At 52.8% G+C, this 15,879-nt stretch overlaps 1 long non-coding RNA gene across 1 annotated transcript; it reads right to left on the bottom strand.

The window, feature by feature from the left end:
- Nucleotides 1–2,936: 2,936 nt before the first annotated feature.
- LOC138850544 (uncharacterized) lies at nt 2,937–9,339 on the bottom strand. Its single transcript, XR_011390438.2, has 3 exons — nt 8,724–9,339; nt 4,548–5,881; nt 2,937–3,200 (listed from the first exon to the last, which is right to left on the bottom strand). It is a non-coding gene; the product is annotated as an uncharacterized LOC138850544 (long non-coding RNA).
- Between the last annotated feature and the right edge of the window lie 6,540 nt (nt 9,340–15,879).

Here is a 15,879-nt window from a genome sequence, read left to right as displayed (position 1 = left end):
TGAGTGTGTGTGTGTGTGTTTGTGCTGGGGAGGGTGCTTGTGTGTTAGCATTCATGTGTGTGTGTGTGTGTGTGTGTGGGCACGTACCCGTGTGAGAATGTGCCTGCCCGAGCATTTATGCCAGTGTGTTTCATGCATACGTGTCTGTGTGTATGACGTGGGAGAGTGTGTAAGTGTGTGAGCGTGTGCATCCATGACCCTCAGCCTCCAAATGCTCTCTCATGTTTTTAGGTTCATCTCTTGGCATCTGGGGCACTCAGGGCCATGGGCTCGTCCCTAAGATTGTCCTCTTGTTCCAGATACCCATGTTCCAAGGCACAGTCCCCCCTGCCCCCAGGACTCCTCACTCAGGTCTTCCTGCTTGGGCGGCCCCCGCAGAGCTAGGGCCCAGGATTTGCCCTTCCAGGTTTTCTAGAACCATTCTTTCCCCTTGAGCTTTGAAGTGGAAGGGAAGTCGGTAGCCCATGATTACCCCTATTAACCTCATAAACCTCAGGAGGTGAAAGTGGAGTTCCTCCCCCTCATCTCCCAGCCTGGTGCCTCAGGGGCTCCCAGGGGCTGGATGGCAGGGCCCAGGGGCAGCCCAACATGGTGCCTCTGTTCCCAAGTCACTCAGGACAAGTCTTAAAACCCTCAGGGTCTCTGTCTGTCCAGGAAGGAGCCCTCTGGCTGGAGGGTCAGGAGCTGCCCATGGCTGTAGCACCTGCTAACACAATACCCCAGGGCAGAGCTATGGCTTCAGGCCGAGGGGTAACATCCTGGGGTTGAGGCTTGATCCCGTTAACTCCCTCTGGGCAGCCCTAACCCCCAGTGTTGACAGGGCCAAGACAGAGGGCAAGGGAACCCACCCAAGTTGGTCTCCATCCTGAAGCCAACAGCCTCTTCTTTCTCAAACTGGCTGCTTGCCCAGGGAAAGCCCTGCTGCACCCTCCTTGGGACCTGCTGAGTGTGTCTGCAGCAGTGTGTCTGTTTCGCCTCCTTGGAGAACCGCTCTGGGCTGAAGCTTTTATTGCGCAGGGAAGAGGGCATCGTTGGGTTTGAGTGGACCGGTAGAAAGAGCTACCGGGTTTCCAGACCAGAGTGGAGGGAAAGGAACAACACTGGGCCTCGGTGTCTGCTCTCCTGGTTCCCACAGGTGAGAGATCACAGACCCAAGGCGGAGGCTGCCCAGGCCTCGGCGGTCCCTCATCCCCAACAACCCTCGCTCCCCTAGGCCCTGGCCCTCTCATCAGCCAGCCAAGCACCAAAGGAAGCCTCGGGCGAGCTGCTGCCCCGCAGGCTGCTGCTTTGTCAGCTTCCTCTTCTCCAGGCTGTCTCCACTCACCCTGCCTGCTCCTGCCCCCTGGCCTTCCTCCTGCCCTCTACTGTCCTGCTCCTTGGCCCGGGGAAGCTCACCATCCAAGACCTGAAAGATGAAGAAACCCCACCCGCACACCTTCTTGAGTCAGTAACTCCAGAAAACCCCATGGCTTGGTTTGTTCTAGAATTTTCCTTTGACTGCCACTTTCTTGCTGTCCCTTGCTTTGCCCTGGCTGGTCCCTGGTGCCTCCAGGGCATCCCCATGCCCGGCCTGCTGCTTTCCCACGGTGCTCTTGCTCTGCAGCCTGCAAAGTGGTAGCTGGGGCGTATCGTCCCGTGTGGGCTGGAGCTGGAGGCCGACCGGGAGAAGTGTCCCCTCAGCCTCTGTTGTTGCCTGTGGCACAGAGAGAACTTGGGCTTTCATGAACAGGTTATGCACCCCAATCAGCATCGTTATCTCATAAATACCCCTCATTTTGCTTCTCAGGAACTCCAAGGCTCCCTCCCCCACCTGACCTCCCCTTCCCTAGCCAGAGCCGCACCTGAGCTGGGTGACTCGAGGATTCATGCAAGGCTCGTTAGTCTGGAGCTAACAATGGTGCCAGCCTACTGAGCGCCACTTCCCTGCAGAACGCTGCCTGGGAAGGCCCCTGGTAGGGGTGGGGGGCGACTTTGTTTCTGTTGCTTCAAGTCCCAGGAAAGCACAGCCTTAGAGGAGGCCAGCAGGTTACGCAACCGCTGATCCTGAACTTTAGCCCTGGTCTTCATAAACAGGAAGTGGCTGCCTGCTCCCCGGCCAAGGCCGGCTGCGGGGCCTTGCTGATGGGGGGACCTCAGGCAGATTATTTTGGGCCTCTTGACCGAGGTCCCAAGACCACCGAAAAGTGAGATAGGGAAGTGAGGGAAGGGGACATAACCGCGGGGAAGACACGGCGGGCGGGGGGGGGGGGGTTCAGGAAGTTGCAGTCTCTAGATTAATGCAAAGTGGAAAAAAAAAAAAACAAACTTGGCGATCTCCACTTGGAGCAAGACCAGAATGAAAGGGAAGCAGTCGGAGTCCAGCTACAGGGAGCCGCATCCACCTTAAGGGAGAATGAGCATGCGCGGCAGCCCTTTCGCCTTCCCGCGATCTTGTAGTCTACCCCCCAGAGGAGGTGGAGGTGCAGAGAGGGCCCAGGCCTCGGAAAGATGGAAAGATGGCGGGACAGAATCCATTCTCCCAACCCCCCAGATCCACCCAGCCCCAGGGCGGGCCGCAGGGGTGTGCCCTTCAGCTAAGCTGGGGCGGGGGTGGGGGGGTGGGGGAGTGGGGGGGGTGTATGGTGTTTTGTTTTGCATTGCTTTGTTTGGGGAGAAGGCAGAGTGGGGAGGAGAAGGACCCAGAGGAATGTGGAAAACTTGCGGTTTGGTTTCTCGGCAGCCCTGAACAAGCTGTTCCTCTGAAGTGGGAGAGGAGCAGTGACATGGGAGGAACATGGTGAGACCCACCCGCCCCATGCTGCAAAAAAGAGGCTGGAAGATATGGGAAAGAATGGAAGGGTCTGGAAGGGTCTGGAAGGGTGTGGAAGTGTTTGCACACAAATCCAAGGGCCAACCAAAGCTACCTTTGGAGAGAGGCAAGGGAAGGAGGGAGGTGATTTTTCATTTTTTACTTTATGTATATTTATTTGTAAAAAAGATTTATTTATTTATTTGAAAGTCAGAATTACACACAGAGAGAGGAGAGGCAGAGAGAGAGAGAGGTCTTCCATCTGATGGTTCACTCCCCAATTGGCTGCAACGGCCGGAGCTGTGCCAATCCGAAGCCAGGAGCCAGGAGCTCCTTCCAGGTCTCCCACGTGGGTGCAGGGGCCCAAGGACTTGGGCCATCTTCTACTGCTTTCCTAGGCCACAGCAGAGAGCTGGATTGGAAAAGGAACAGCTGGGACTAGAACCGGTGCCCGTATGGGATGCCAGCGCTTCAGGTCAGGGCGTTAACCCAGTGCGCCACAGTGCCAGCCCCACTTTATGTATTTTTAAAACAAAAAACATGTGCTATTTTTGTAACTAAAAGCTCAAATAAAGATATCAACAGAAAACCATATAAGGAGAAAGGAAAGACAAGATCAGCTGTGGGCCAGGTGAGGGCCACGCTGGGAGGAGGGCCTGGTCCTGGTGCCCTCCATGCTGCACCTCTGCACGCCCGTCCCCTGGAAGACACAGCTGCACCGTCTTCCTTCTGCCACTCAGTCATTCACCTTTGCATTCCACAAATATTTCTGCAGACCCTGCTGTGAGTCAGGTGTGGTAGACTAAGTGGTGAGCCAGGCCCTGCTCCGCCTTGAGAGGGATGGCATTTCCTTCCTTCCTTCCTTCCTTCCTTCCTTCCTTCCTTCCTTCCTTCCTTCCTCCCTTCCTCCCTTCCTCCCTTCCTCCCTTTCTCCCTTTCTCCCTTCCTCCCTTCCTCCCTTCCTCCCTTCCTCCCTTCCTCCCTCTCTCTCTCTTTCTAGGGAGAGACACAGAGAAAGAGAGAGGTCTTCCATTCGCTGGTTCACTCCCCAAATGGCTAGAATATCTGGAGCTGAGCTGTTCCGAAGCCAGGAGTCTCCACCTGATCTCCCATGAAGGTGTAGGGACCCAAGGACTTGGGCCATCTTCCACTGCTTTCCCAGGCCATAGCAGAGAGCTGAATCAGAAGTGGAGCAGCCAGGACTCGAACCAGCACCCACAAGGGATGCCAGCGCTGCAGGCAGAGACCTAACCTATTATGCCACAGTGCCAGCCCCAGGACATGACATTTTCAAAAAATCACCAGTAGGGGGTCAGTGGTGTGGTACAGTGGTTTAAAGCCCCCGCCTTCAGTGCTGGCATCTCATACGGACACCAGTTTGAGTCCTGGCTGCTCCACTTCTGATCCAGCTCTCTGCTGTGGCCTAGGAAAGCAGTGGAAGATGGCCCAAGTCCTTGGGCCCCTGCACTCACATGGGAGACCCATATGGCTCCTGGCTTCAGATCAGATCAGCTCAGCTCCAGCCATTGCGCCCCCCCCCCAACCATAAAAAAGATCACCAGCAGTCAAGCAGACATCACCTAACTAAAGATCATTTTGGACAAGTCAGTGGGGAAAGTAGGAGAATGTAAGGGTGACCCAGTGTGGCATTAGGTAACGCTGTCTGGTGCATTCATGTACAGGTTTAAATGCCAACAAAACAACCCCCAAACCCACAAACGCATACAAGCAGCCTGTAGCTTGTAAGCATACAAGTCACCTGTAGCTTGTAAAGGTAGCGGCCGGCTGGCTTGTCGAGGCCTGAGGCAGGACTGGCTGGACAGGTTGCACTTTTCCCAGCTAAGCAGAGTTTCTGAGCTCAGTCCTGCTCATCCCTCCCAGCATTAACAGACCAACCTCTCAGGGAGTAGCACTGGCCGGCAACCTCTTACTGGGTGTGACTGGCGCCAGGCCTGCCCTGTAGGCTTGCAGGTAGCACAGGGGCGGCCCCGGGGAAGCTGCGTAGGTAAATGGCTTTTTTCTTCTTTTTGCAATGAGGAACACGGAGTGTTTCCAAGTCACCCAGTGAGTGCAGCCATGCCGCTCAAGGAAAAGGGAAAAATAAAAACTGCGGTGATGCCCCCTGCCAGGCGTCCTGTGGGCGGGCAGGAGCTCCTTCGGCTCAGTTTTATCAGAGGCATCCTGGGGGAAGCCCTGAGCAGGAGTGGCCGCCAGGGAGATGCTACAGTGGTGGCTGCTGCTGCTGGTGGTGGTGATATTTAAACCACAGCTGGTACCTTCTTGTCATTTAGCCTTATCTTTCATATACAGAGAAGAATAGAGAGAAAGTGAGAGAGGGGGAGCAGCAAGCTCTCCTCTTCCTCTCTCCCAGTGGAAAATTTCGTAATGTGCAGAAGCGGAGGAACACGGTATAGTAAAATCCTTGGGAGACAGCACCCAGCTTCTATAAAATCAACTCAACTCATAATGCCTTTTGTTTCAAATATACTTCTTTGTCTCCACCCTGCTGTTTCGAAAACAAGCCCAAGATGGTATTTCTTGTGTTAACATTTCAGTGGGCTTCTCTCCGAGATAAGAATTCTTTTTAAACCACAATGCCATAATCACACCTAATTAATAAGGCCTGACTGTTGTAAGCTATTCAACCTGAGCCCCCATTTCCCCTGTTGGCTCATAAAGTTGGGTTTTAGGGTGTGTTTATTTGATTCCCCATCTCGGGGAGGTTCTTGCCTCTGTCATCTCTTGATAAATCTCCTTGATTCTGTGCGTGGGAGGGGAGGCCCCTGCAGCCTGGTCCCCTGCTCAGGGCAAGAAGGAGCTGCCTAGAACAGAAGGCGTGGATCTGGCTGCAGGTCTGCTCTACAAGGAAAGGTGAACCGGGGTTGGAAGCCAACGACGCCCTCCAGGAGGAGCAGCTGCAGCTCTGGTCACGAGGACACAGGTGACAGTTGGCCATCGCCAGCCCCTCCAGCCTTCTTCTCGTGCCAAGGCTGGCTCCAGAGGAGCTGAGCCGGGAGCCATAAAACGGCCTCTGTGCAGTAATCCCCACCTTCACAGGTCCCCGCTTGGCCAGCACCCTCTCAGTCAGGAGCCCTGGGAAGAAAGAATTGCATCAGTCTTGGTTAATGGCCCAAATTAAGCCATCGGAACCCCTAATAAAGTTTCCATTTTGGACTGGTTACAAACTGTAAATTAAATATCCAAAGGAAAATAAAAACCCTTCCGTTTGGAGCCAGGCAGGACCTTTGGTCCCTGGAGTCAGCTCCCTGAGTCACCGTGTCTCAGGACGGGCAGAGACAAATCCTGCCTCCTCGGGGAGCCCAGGGCCTCTGCTTTCTCACCTTGGCACCTGCGTGCCGCCTGGGAAGAAGGCAGGGATGCTGTTCCCAGTGTCTAAGACTGTGGGCGACGTGTCCTCAGTGCTACCTGCGACCAGGAGGAGGCCTGGGAGGGAGGTGCGCGGTCCACCCTGGCTCTCACCCGCTGCTTTCCACTTGCGTCTCTGCAGGGTGCTAACAGCGCTAAGTGGGGGTGGGCGTGGGGGCCTCATTTCCTTTCTCCCCTCATCAAATCCTGCTCCGAAGAAAGCAAAGTTTAAATGGGATTACACGGAGAAATAGTGACTGTTCCTAACACACAATGCACTCTGATTGATCAACTGGAAAAAGACAACACAAGAAATTATTCCAAGGGCATGAAAATGAAAACGAAATGACCCAGAAACACAAGAAAAAGTACCCAATCTGCTAGCAATTGGAGGGATTCTTGTAAAAGTACCAATAAGGTGATTTTCAAAAATAAAAAGACTGATAAGATCCAGGGTTGGAAGGAATACAAGGAAAAGGACATTCATATTCTGTTGGCAAAGGTATAAAATGATGGGACATTTTTAGAAAGCGATGTAGCAATACCCAGCAACATTTAAATGGAAATCCAGGGAGCTGGCAGCCTAGCAGCTACCATGCTGGTGTTCCGTATCAGATACCTGGGTTTCATGCTCGCCTCTGGCTTCCATCCGCTGGTTCCCTTCCTGAATGCCTGCAACATCTGGGGCCAGGCCAGAGCCAAGAGCCAGAAATCTCTGGTGGCAGGGGCTCAAGTACTTGGGGCGTCTTCTGCTGCCTCCCCAGGAGCAGCCAGGACTGGAGTCAGTGCCCTGATAGTGGAAGCCAGCCCCGCAAGCTGTAGCCTAACTGGCTGTGCCACGACACCAGCCCTAGAAGTAATTGTGATATCAATTACATGTTTTTATTTTTATTTTTTTAAGTTTTATTTATTTATTTATTTGAAAGTCAGAGTTACACAGAGAGAGAAGGAGAGGCAGAGAGAGAGAGAGAGAGAGGTCTTCCATCCACTGGTTTACTCCCCAATTGGCCGCAATGGCCGAAGCTGCGTCAATCCGAAGCCAGGAGCCAGGAGTTTCTTCCGGGTCTCCCATGTGGTTGCAGGGCCCAAGGACTTGGGCCATCTCCCACTGCTTTCCTAGGCCACAGCAGAGAGTTGGATCAGGAGTGGAGCAGCCAGGACTCGAACCAGTGCCCTTATAAGATGCTGGCACTGTGGGCAGTGGCTTTACCTGCTACACCATAGCACTGGCCCCTCAATTACATATTTTTTAAAAATTTCCTATTAAACTTGAAATACAGGCATAATTACAATTGAAATACCAAGATAACACAATACTGTCTGTTTGATGGGCAAATTTTTTCTTTTCTATATTAATTTTTAAAAATTTTAAAAACATTCTGATTAACATACAGCACTAGTACATTCTATGGGAAATGTGTAATATTTCAACACGTATACAGCAAGGCTGAGCAGGTCAAGCCTTTGGCCTTGCCGTTTCCTTATTTTCCCTCTGTGTCTGGAGCCCAGCACTCCTGTCTTCTGGATCTTCGCACAATATGTAGGACATGGCTCTGAACTACGGCAGCCCCACTGCGCTGTGCAACGCCTGAACCTACTACTCCTGCCTAACCGTTTTGGTTTCCACTGGGCAAGAATTTAAGAGGCTGAAACTCCAGTATTGGTGACAATGCTAGGAAAAGGGCACATTCACTCAGGACTGATGACTGTGTCAGCTGGGGCCTTACTGAGGCCATTTGTCAATACCTAGCAACAGGCCAAGTGTGCACACTGCTTTACCTGGGAATTCCACTTCTGGGATGCAGTCCCGCAGCACTCCCTGAACAAGTAGGCGAGAAATAGGGAGCAGTATACTATCAAAGCCATCACCTGCTGGGGCTAGGGTGATGGAGGCTTGGTTGCCCTGCTTCCACTCCAGCTCTCTGCTAATGCGCCGGGGAAAGCAACGCATGATGGCCCAGGTACTCGGGCCCCTGCCACCCACATGGGAGAGCCTGATACCCTTCCAGGTCCCTGGCTTCAGCCTGGCTCAGCCCTGGCCGTTGAGGCCATTTGGGGAGTGACTGGGAGATGCAAACTCTCTTTTCTCTTTTTCTCTCCTTCACTGTCATTCTGCCTTTCAAATAAAAAAATTTTTTAATAAAAGCTATTATTTATTAAATGCTTATTATTATGCTTTTTTTTTTTAACAGGCAGAGTGGACAGTGAGAGAGAGAGACAGAGAGAAAGGTCTTTTTTTGCCGTTGGTTCACCCTCCAATGGCCGCCGCAGCTGGCACACCGCGCTGATCCCAAGGCAGGAGCCAGGTGCTTCTCCTGGTCTCCCATGGGGTGCAGGGCCCAAGCACTTGGGCCATCCTTCACTGCACTCCTGGGCCATAGCAGAGGGCTGGCCTGGAGGAGGGGCAACTGGGACAGAATCCGGTGCCCTGACTGGGACTAGAACCCGGTGTGCCAGCACCGCTAGGTGGAGGATTAGCCTATTGAGCTGCGGCGCCGGCCGTATTATTATGCTCTTAGTACTATTCTAAGAACTTAGGGACACAGAAAGAGAAATGAAACACACCTACCTCATATAAAGCTTACTGGGTGCCAGGTATCTCTAGGCTCTATGTGTTGTCTCACTTAGTCTTTCTAACATGCTATGAAGCAGGGAATCTCATTGGGTCCAGTTTGCAGATAGGCGACTTAGAGCATAGAAAGAGGAAGTTGCTTGCTGGCTCATGCGGCTGTGAGTAGCAGGACTTGGATCGGGGCAGGCGCCTTCAGACTCCGTGCCGATGGCCCTCGTGCTGTGTGTGCGGTTTCACGTCATCTTGGCGGCTGCCCCTGGACGCAGACTTCGCGTCTTACTGTTTGGAGGGCTGGCCAACACAGACGTCTTGTTTATATTCAGAGGCGGGCGAAAGGTCAGCCACTCACCTTGCCAGGCCTCTGCAGCTAGAAGCCAGCACGTGACTCGCTCGCTCGGAACTGGGACACGGGAAGGAGAGACAGCGGGCAGTGGGCCGGCTGATGCGTGTCGGGCCGGTGTGGGTGGGTAGGCAGCAATGCTGCAGAAGCTCCCGGGGCACTGGGGCTGGCGTGTGGGATTTGGGAGGCACAGGCAGTGTCTGGAGTGGGACCCAGGACAAGGAAAGGCTCTCTGGCTGCTCCTGGCTGCAGTTCAACCTCATCTGCCTTGGGGACCTGTGACTCAGCAGGTCCAATGGTGCTTGGGCAGATTGGGGGTGAACGTGAAGCTGTGGCAGGCAAGTCCCAGAGGAGGGTCCCCAGGCTGGCCCAAAGGGGATCAAGGCCCAGCCCACTTCAGTGAGACGCAGTTCTCCCGATCAATAGCCTCTTGCGAGCGTCTGAGTCCCAGCAGGACCCAGAGCTGGGACTGTGGGACCCCTGGGGACCTATGGCTCAAGGAACCTTATGAATCAGGGATTGTGGGGTCCACCTGGCCAGCACAGGGCTGTACAGGCCCGGGACCGCCTTGTCCTTGAGCAGAACTGGATGGGCAGGGCCTGGGGTTACCCTGAAAGCAGAGAGAAGCTGCAGAACCCCTGGCTTCCCCAGCTTGCCCCGGCTTGCCGGTAGCTTCTCCTTCCTCTTTCCACACCAGGGGATACAGGAGAAGTCATGCGTGGAAGATAGGCAGGAGAGAGAACACTCTAGCCCGGCTTGCAAGGTGGCTGGCTTTCCACCATACACTCTCTCCAGCCAGAGCAGCCAATCATTAAGAGATTAATAGCAAACTGTACCCGAGCGCCTGTGTTGGAATTCTGGTTCCACAGTTTGTTTTATTGGATGAATTTGAAAAAGTTATCTAATCCTTCTGCTCCCGGGTTTCCTCATCTCTGAAAGAGAGAAAATGGGAGTGCCTGTCCTCACAGGTCGTTTGGAAAATTGAATGACAGGATACATAAAGCACTCAGAAAAGCACGCAGAATGTGCGTGCCCTAAGTGTTATTAATACAGCGAGAAATCCCTTCTTAGAAAAACCTCTAGAGATGCACTGTGGGACTGAGTGTTCTCAACACCACCGAGCCGTGTGCTTCAGCACGGCTAAGACGGGGCCCGCGGTGTGGTGCAGTTGCAGCACTGGCACCCCATGTCCGGGTGCTAGTACCAGTCCTGGCTGCTCCTCTTTCCCATTCAGCTCCCTGCTGCTGTGCCAGGGAAGGCAGTGGAAGACGGCCCTAGTGCTGGGGCCTCTGCTACCATGTGGGAAGCCAGGATGGAGTTCCTGGCTCCTGACCTTGGCCTGGCCCAGCCCTGGCTGTTGTGGGCATTTGGGGAGTGAACCAGTGGATGGAAGTTCACTCTGTCTCTCCCTCTCTTTCAGTCACTCTTCCTTTCCAATAAAATAAATCTTAAACACATAATGGCTCAGATGGAGGTGGGCGTTTGGGCTAGTAAAGATGTCCCAGACCCAAGTCGAGTTGCCGAGGTTGGCGGCCTGGCTACTCTGCTTTTGATCCAGCTTCCTGCTAATGCACAGCCTGGGCGGCAGCAGGTGGAGAACTGGGGTCCCTGCCGCCCGCGTAGGGGAGCTGCATGGAGTTCTGGGCTCCTGGCTGCAGCGGGGCCTAGCCCCAGCCTTCAGAGAGTGAACTAGCCAATGGGAGCTCGCTCTCTCTCTCTCTCTCTCTCTGCCTCTCAAATTAAAAAAGGAATGGTCGAGATGATAAATTAAGCGTTGCATGATTTTACCACAATGGAAAAAGTTCTGAAACATGAAAACAGATGTTTTAAACATGGAGCTTTTATGAATAAGGTATTGATGTTCAAATCTAGAAAATGGGTGTTCTTTCTGTTTGGTTGCTGGTAATTAATGAGAGCTTTTTCATTAAAAAAAATTTTTTTAAAGCAAAGGTTTTGGAGAGATTGCCCTGGAAGTCAAAGGTGACAAAAACTCATCCGATGGGCAGAATTTCCAGCAGGATGTGTCCTCGCACTGGCTTTGCTGCGCTGGAGGAAACACAGCCCTGGCACCTGCACTGTTCACGTGTGGGGCCAAGGCTTTGTCTGGGAGCACAGACTTGGAGGGCCGAGGAAAGGGGTTTGGGAAGAAGTCTGCATGGAGCCGGTGCCGCGGCTCACTAGGCTAATCCTCCTTTGCAGCGCCGGCTCACTGGGTTCTAGTCCCGGTCCGGGTGCTGGATTCTGTCCCAGTTGCCCCTCTTCCAGTCCAGCTCTCTGCTGTGACCCTGCACCCCATGGGAGACCAGGAGAAGCACCTGGCTCCTGCCATCGGATCAGCGCGGTGCGAGCGCGCTGGCCGCGGCGGCCATTGGAGGGTGAACCAACGGCAAAGGAAGACCTTTCTCTCTCTCACTGTCCATTCTGCCTGTCAAAAAAAAAAAAAAAAGTCTGCAAGGACCTCCCCGGAAGAGCTGAGGTGTGTTGTGTGGAGCGAGGCCGCTCACCGTCAGGCCCTCTCCCCAGGAGCCACTCCTGAAGTGAAGCTGAGAGAGAGGGCAGCGCGTCCTGCTCAGGGGACGCCATTCTGTCTGCTCCCCAGATGCGCTGTGGACGCAGAGGTCGTGTTGGACAACAGAGGCTGTATGTGGCCCTCCTAGCGCAGGCCTTGCCTGCCCAAGGCAGACCCAGGGGGTACCACCGCCTGGGGAACGGTGCTGCTGCGGGTTCCCTTCCGGTGCGTTCTTTGCATTTGCGTTTGTTCATTTCCCTGCTCCCCTGTGTCTGCCATCAGCACCACCCTGTGGATTCTGATAACTGAGCCGAGCTGTGCAGGGAAGAGCTGGTGGCAGGCCCAGCGTGAGGCTTGCTCTGTGTTCAGGAGCCCCTGCACAGAGCTGTGTCCTGTTAGTATCTGCAGCTTGTGGATCCTGAGGCTTTGTTGCAGAGTTTCATGAGCGGCCCACAGGCAATGGGAGGTAAGTGAGTGGGGGACCTGCACTCTAGCCCAGACAGTGTGGCTCCACAGTCCTGCTCTCAGCCACGCCACGAAGGCCCTTGGCAATCACGGGTCTTGGCACGCATGTCATCCCGAGAAGCAGCGTGCCTTGCAGAAAACTCCATGTAGCAAAGCCTTCTGAGGTTGGAGCGCTGGCTGCACGAGGCCGTTCCTGCTCTGAGCTGGCAACCATTCCAGATTCAGTTCACAGCAACCAGATGTCCCTGTGGGTCCAGGAGCGGAGGTAGCAGTGGGCTCTCATGGCTGTGTCTGCTCACCTGTTCACGGCGGTTGTGTTTGCGGTCCCACGACTCTGGGCTCTGCTGCCTTAGGGAGTTGGTCCCCCAACAAGGTTGTCCTGGAACCTAAGACGGTGACCTGGCTGATTTGGGCTCTTTATGCCATTGAGTGCACACGCAGAAAAGGTGATTGATCCTGACACCTTGATGGTGTGCTGGGAGGAGGAGGGGTGGCCCGAGGGCAAATCCCAGGAACACCCTGAGGCCTCGGGTCCCAGGTTAGTCAGCAAGAGATACCTGAGCTGGGCTCCTCCAGCAATGACCGTGCCCGGCCATCTTTAGTCTTGGCTGCGACATACGGAGGCTAAGAGGCTGAACTCTGGCACCAGAGAAGCTGGGTTCAAATCGAAGTGCTAATACCTGCCGGCTGTGCACCTCTTTCATCTTTAGTTTCTACATTTGTAAAACGGGATAATCCTAATTCCTACCTCAAATGGTAATTATGAGAATTAAGTGACTAATCCTTGTAAAGCACTTAGGACAGGGTCTAGCATGTAATAAACACTCTATAAATGTTAGCTATTATTAAGGCAAAGGAATAAGAGGTAAAAGAGGAAAGTCGTACATACTAGCCACAGGCTCGGGATCAGTTGGGAAAACGAGACTGGCATACGCAAAAGCCCGTGCAGGGATGCCCACACAGGTTCTGCTGGTAACGGCCAGAACTGGGGGCAAGGCAACACGGACACCCTGCAGCGTGTGTGTGCCAACACCAGCTGTGTGCTTTCCCAGCACACACGGAAATGAGCTCCTGCTACACACACCAACACGGCTGAGTCTCCCCAGAATCGTGCCAGGGAGAACAGCCAACTGCCAGATTACCCACCGTGTGATTCTTATACAGAACTTTCTGGAGATGACAAAATTACAGTCATAGGCAACAGATTAGTGGTCGCCAGGAGTTTAGGGGTGCAGTTGTGGTGCATCTAGTTTAAGCCATCGCTGCGACACTGGCATTCCACGTGGTTCAAGTCCCAGTTCTGCCACTTCCAATCCTGCAGATGTGCCTGGGAAGGCAGTGGAAGATGGCCCACCCATGTCAAGACCCAGTTGCAGTCCATGGCTCCTGGCTTCTGCCTAACTCAGGCCCAGCTGGTCCAGTCATCTGGGGAGTGAACCAATGGAGGAAGACCCCCTCTGTCTCTGTCTCAGCCTCTCTCTTTGTGTCACTCTGCCTTTCAAATAAATAAATAAATCTTTTTAGAAAAGAGTTAAGGAGGTTACGGGGGAAGAGGGATATGAGTCTGGCTTTGACGGGTCAGCATGAGAGATCTTTGTGGTTTTAGAAATGTTCTGGGGGCCAACACTTTGGCACAGTGGGTTAATACCCTGGCCTGAAGCGTTGACATCTCATATTGGCGCTGGTTTGAGATCCAGCTTCTCCACTTCCGATCCAACTCTCTGCTATGGCCTGGGAAAGCAGTAGAAGATAGCCCAAGTCCTTGGGCCCCTGCATCCATGTGGGAGACCTGGAAGAGGCTCCTGGCTTTGGATTGGCGCAGCTCTGGCTGTTGCAGCCAATTGGGGAGTGAACCAGCAGATGGAAGCTCTCTCTCTTTCTCTCTCTGCCTCTCCTCTCTCTGTGTAACTCTGATGACAAAAAAAAAAAAAAAAAAAAAAAAAAAAAAAAAAAAAAGAGAGAGAGAGAGAGAGAGGAACATTCTGTATGTTGACTGTGTCAACATCAGCAATCTGGCTGTGATGTTGTACTATAGTTTTACAAGCTCTTACCTTTGGAGGAAACTGTAGCGGTACACCAGATCTTTCTCTATTGTTCCTTTTTTTTTTTTTTAAGATTTATTAATTTGAAAGTCAGAGTTACAGAGAGAGAGGTAGAGGCAGAGAGAGAAAGAGGTCTTCCATCCACTGATTAACTCCCCAGATGGCCACAACGGCCGGAGCTGTGCCGATCCAAAGCCAGGAACCCGGAGCTTCCTCAGGTCTTCCATGCTGGTGCAGGGGCCCAAATGCTGGGCCATCCTCCACTTTCCCAGGCCATAGCAGAGAGCTGGATGAGAAGTGGAGCAGCCGGGTCTTGAACTGGCGCCCATATGGGATGCTGGCACTGCAGGCCAGGGCTATGCCAGAGCACCCGCCCCTCTCTATTGTTTCTTTAAAAAAATATTTACTTATTCAAAAGGCAGAGTGACAGAGAGAGAGAGAGAGAGAGAGATCCTCCATGTGCTGGTTCAGTCCCTAAATGGCCATGACAGTCTGGGCTGGAGCAGGCTGAAGCCAGGAGCCTAGAACTCCCATCTGATCTCCCTTGTGGGTGCAGGGGCCCAAGTACTTGGGCAATCTTCTGTATCTTCCTAGGTGCATTAGCAAGGGGTTCGGTTCTGCTTTCTGTGTGTGGGATGTAGGCAGCACAAGCAGCTTAACCTGCAGGCTGACAATGCTGGCCACCCGTATAATTTCTTACAACTGCATGGGAATCTATACTTTAAAAAAAAAATTCTTTATTTGAAAGGCAGAATTACAGAGAGAGAAAGAGAGACAGACAGAGATCCCCAGAGGCTGCAATGGCTGGAGCTAGGCTGTCCAAAGCCAGAAGCCAAGAGCTTCTTCTGGGTCTCCCATGTGGGTGCAGGGGCCCAAGGACTTGGGTCATCCTCTACTGGCTTTCCCAGGCCATAGCAGAGAGCTGGATTGGAAATGGAGCAGCCGGGGCTTGAACCAGCGCCCACATGGGATTCTGGTGTGCCCTCAGCAGCAGCCCCTGAGAATCTATAATTATATCAAAATAAAAACTTGACTAATAATAAGGAGGTGCGTTTTGGTCTAATGGCTAAGATAATCAAAGTGCCCGGGTTGGCTGCGCAGGTCTGGCCCCTGGCTCCTGGCTCCAGCTGTCTGGAGAACCCAGAGCTTGGGGAGGCAGCGATGGCTCAAGTAATTGGATTCCTATGAAATACTATGAAGCAATTACAACAAATAAAGTAGCCCAGACATGCTGGCTTGGAAGGAAAGCCAAGGTATTTTAATGTGAAAAGTAGGTTGCTGCTGTGGTATAGCAGGTAAGACCACTGCCTGCACTGCTGGCATCCCATGTGGATGCTAGTTTGAGTCCCGGCTGCAGCACTTCCAATCCAGCTCTCTGCTGTGGCCTGGGAAAGCAGTGGAAGATGACCCACTGGACCCGCGTGGGAAGACCTGGAGGAAGCTCCTGGCTCCTGGCTTTGGATTGGCCTGGCTCTGGCTGTTGCAGCCATCTGGGGAGTGAACCAGTGGATAGAAGACCTCTCTCTCTCTCTCTGCCTTTCTGTACCTCCACCTTTCAAATAAATAAATAAATTTTTTTTAAAAAGTAGATTGCTGCACCATACAATAACATAATTCCATTGACAAAAATAAGTAAACAACAGAGTCTGGAAAGAAACAACAAAATGTGTATGATAATTACACCTTGGAAAAAGAATAAAATTGAGTTGTTTTTATTTGTATACTTATATATCTTTGTTTTTTTCTTTTTCAAAACAATGACCAGGGGTCAGCTCTGGCATAGCGAGTAAAGCCATT

Source organism: Oryctolagus cuniculus, chromosome 7, assembly GCF_051225735.1.
Source record: "Oryctolagus cuniculus isolate XC-2025 breed Fujian yellow rabbit chromosome 7, ASM5122573v1, whole genome shotgun sequence".
NCBI classification, from domain to species: domain Eukaryota; kingdom Metazoa; phylum Chordata; class Mammalia; order Lagomorpha; family Leporidae; genus Oryctolagus; species Oryctolagus cuniculus.
Note: the sequence above shows the minus strand (reverse complement) of the source record. Positions and strands in the feature narration are given on the sequence as shown.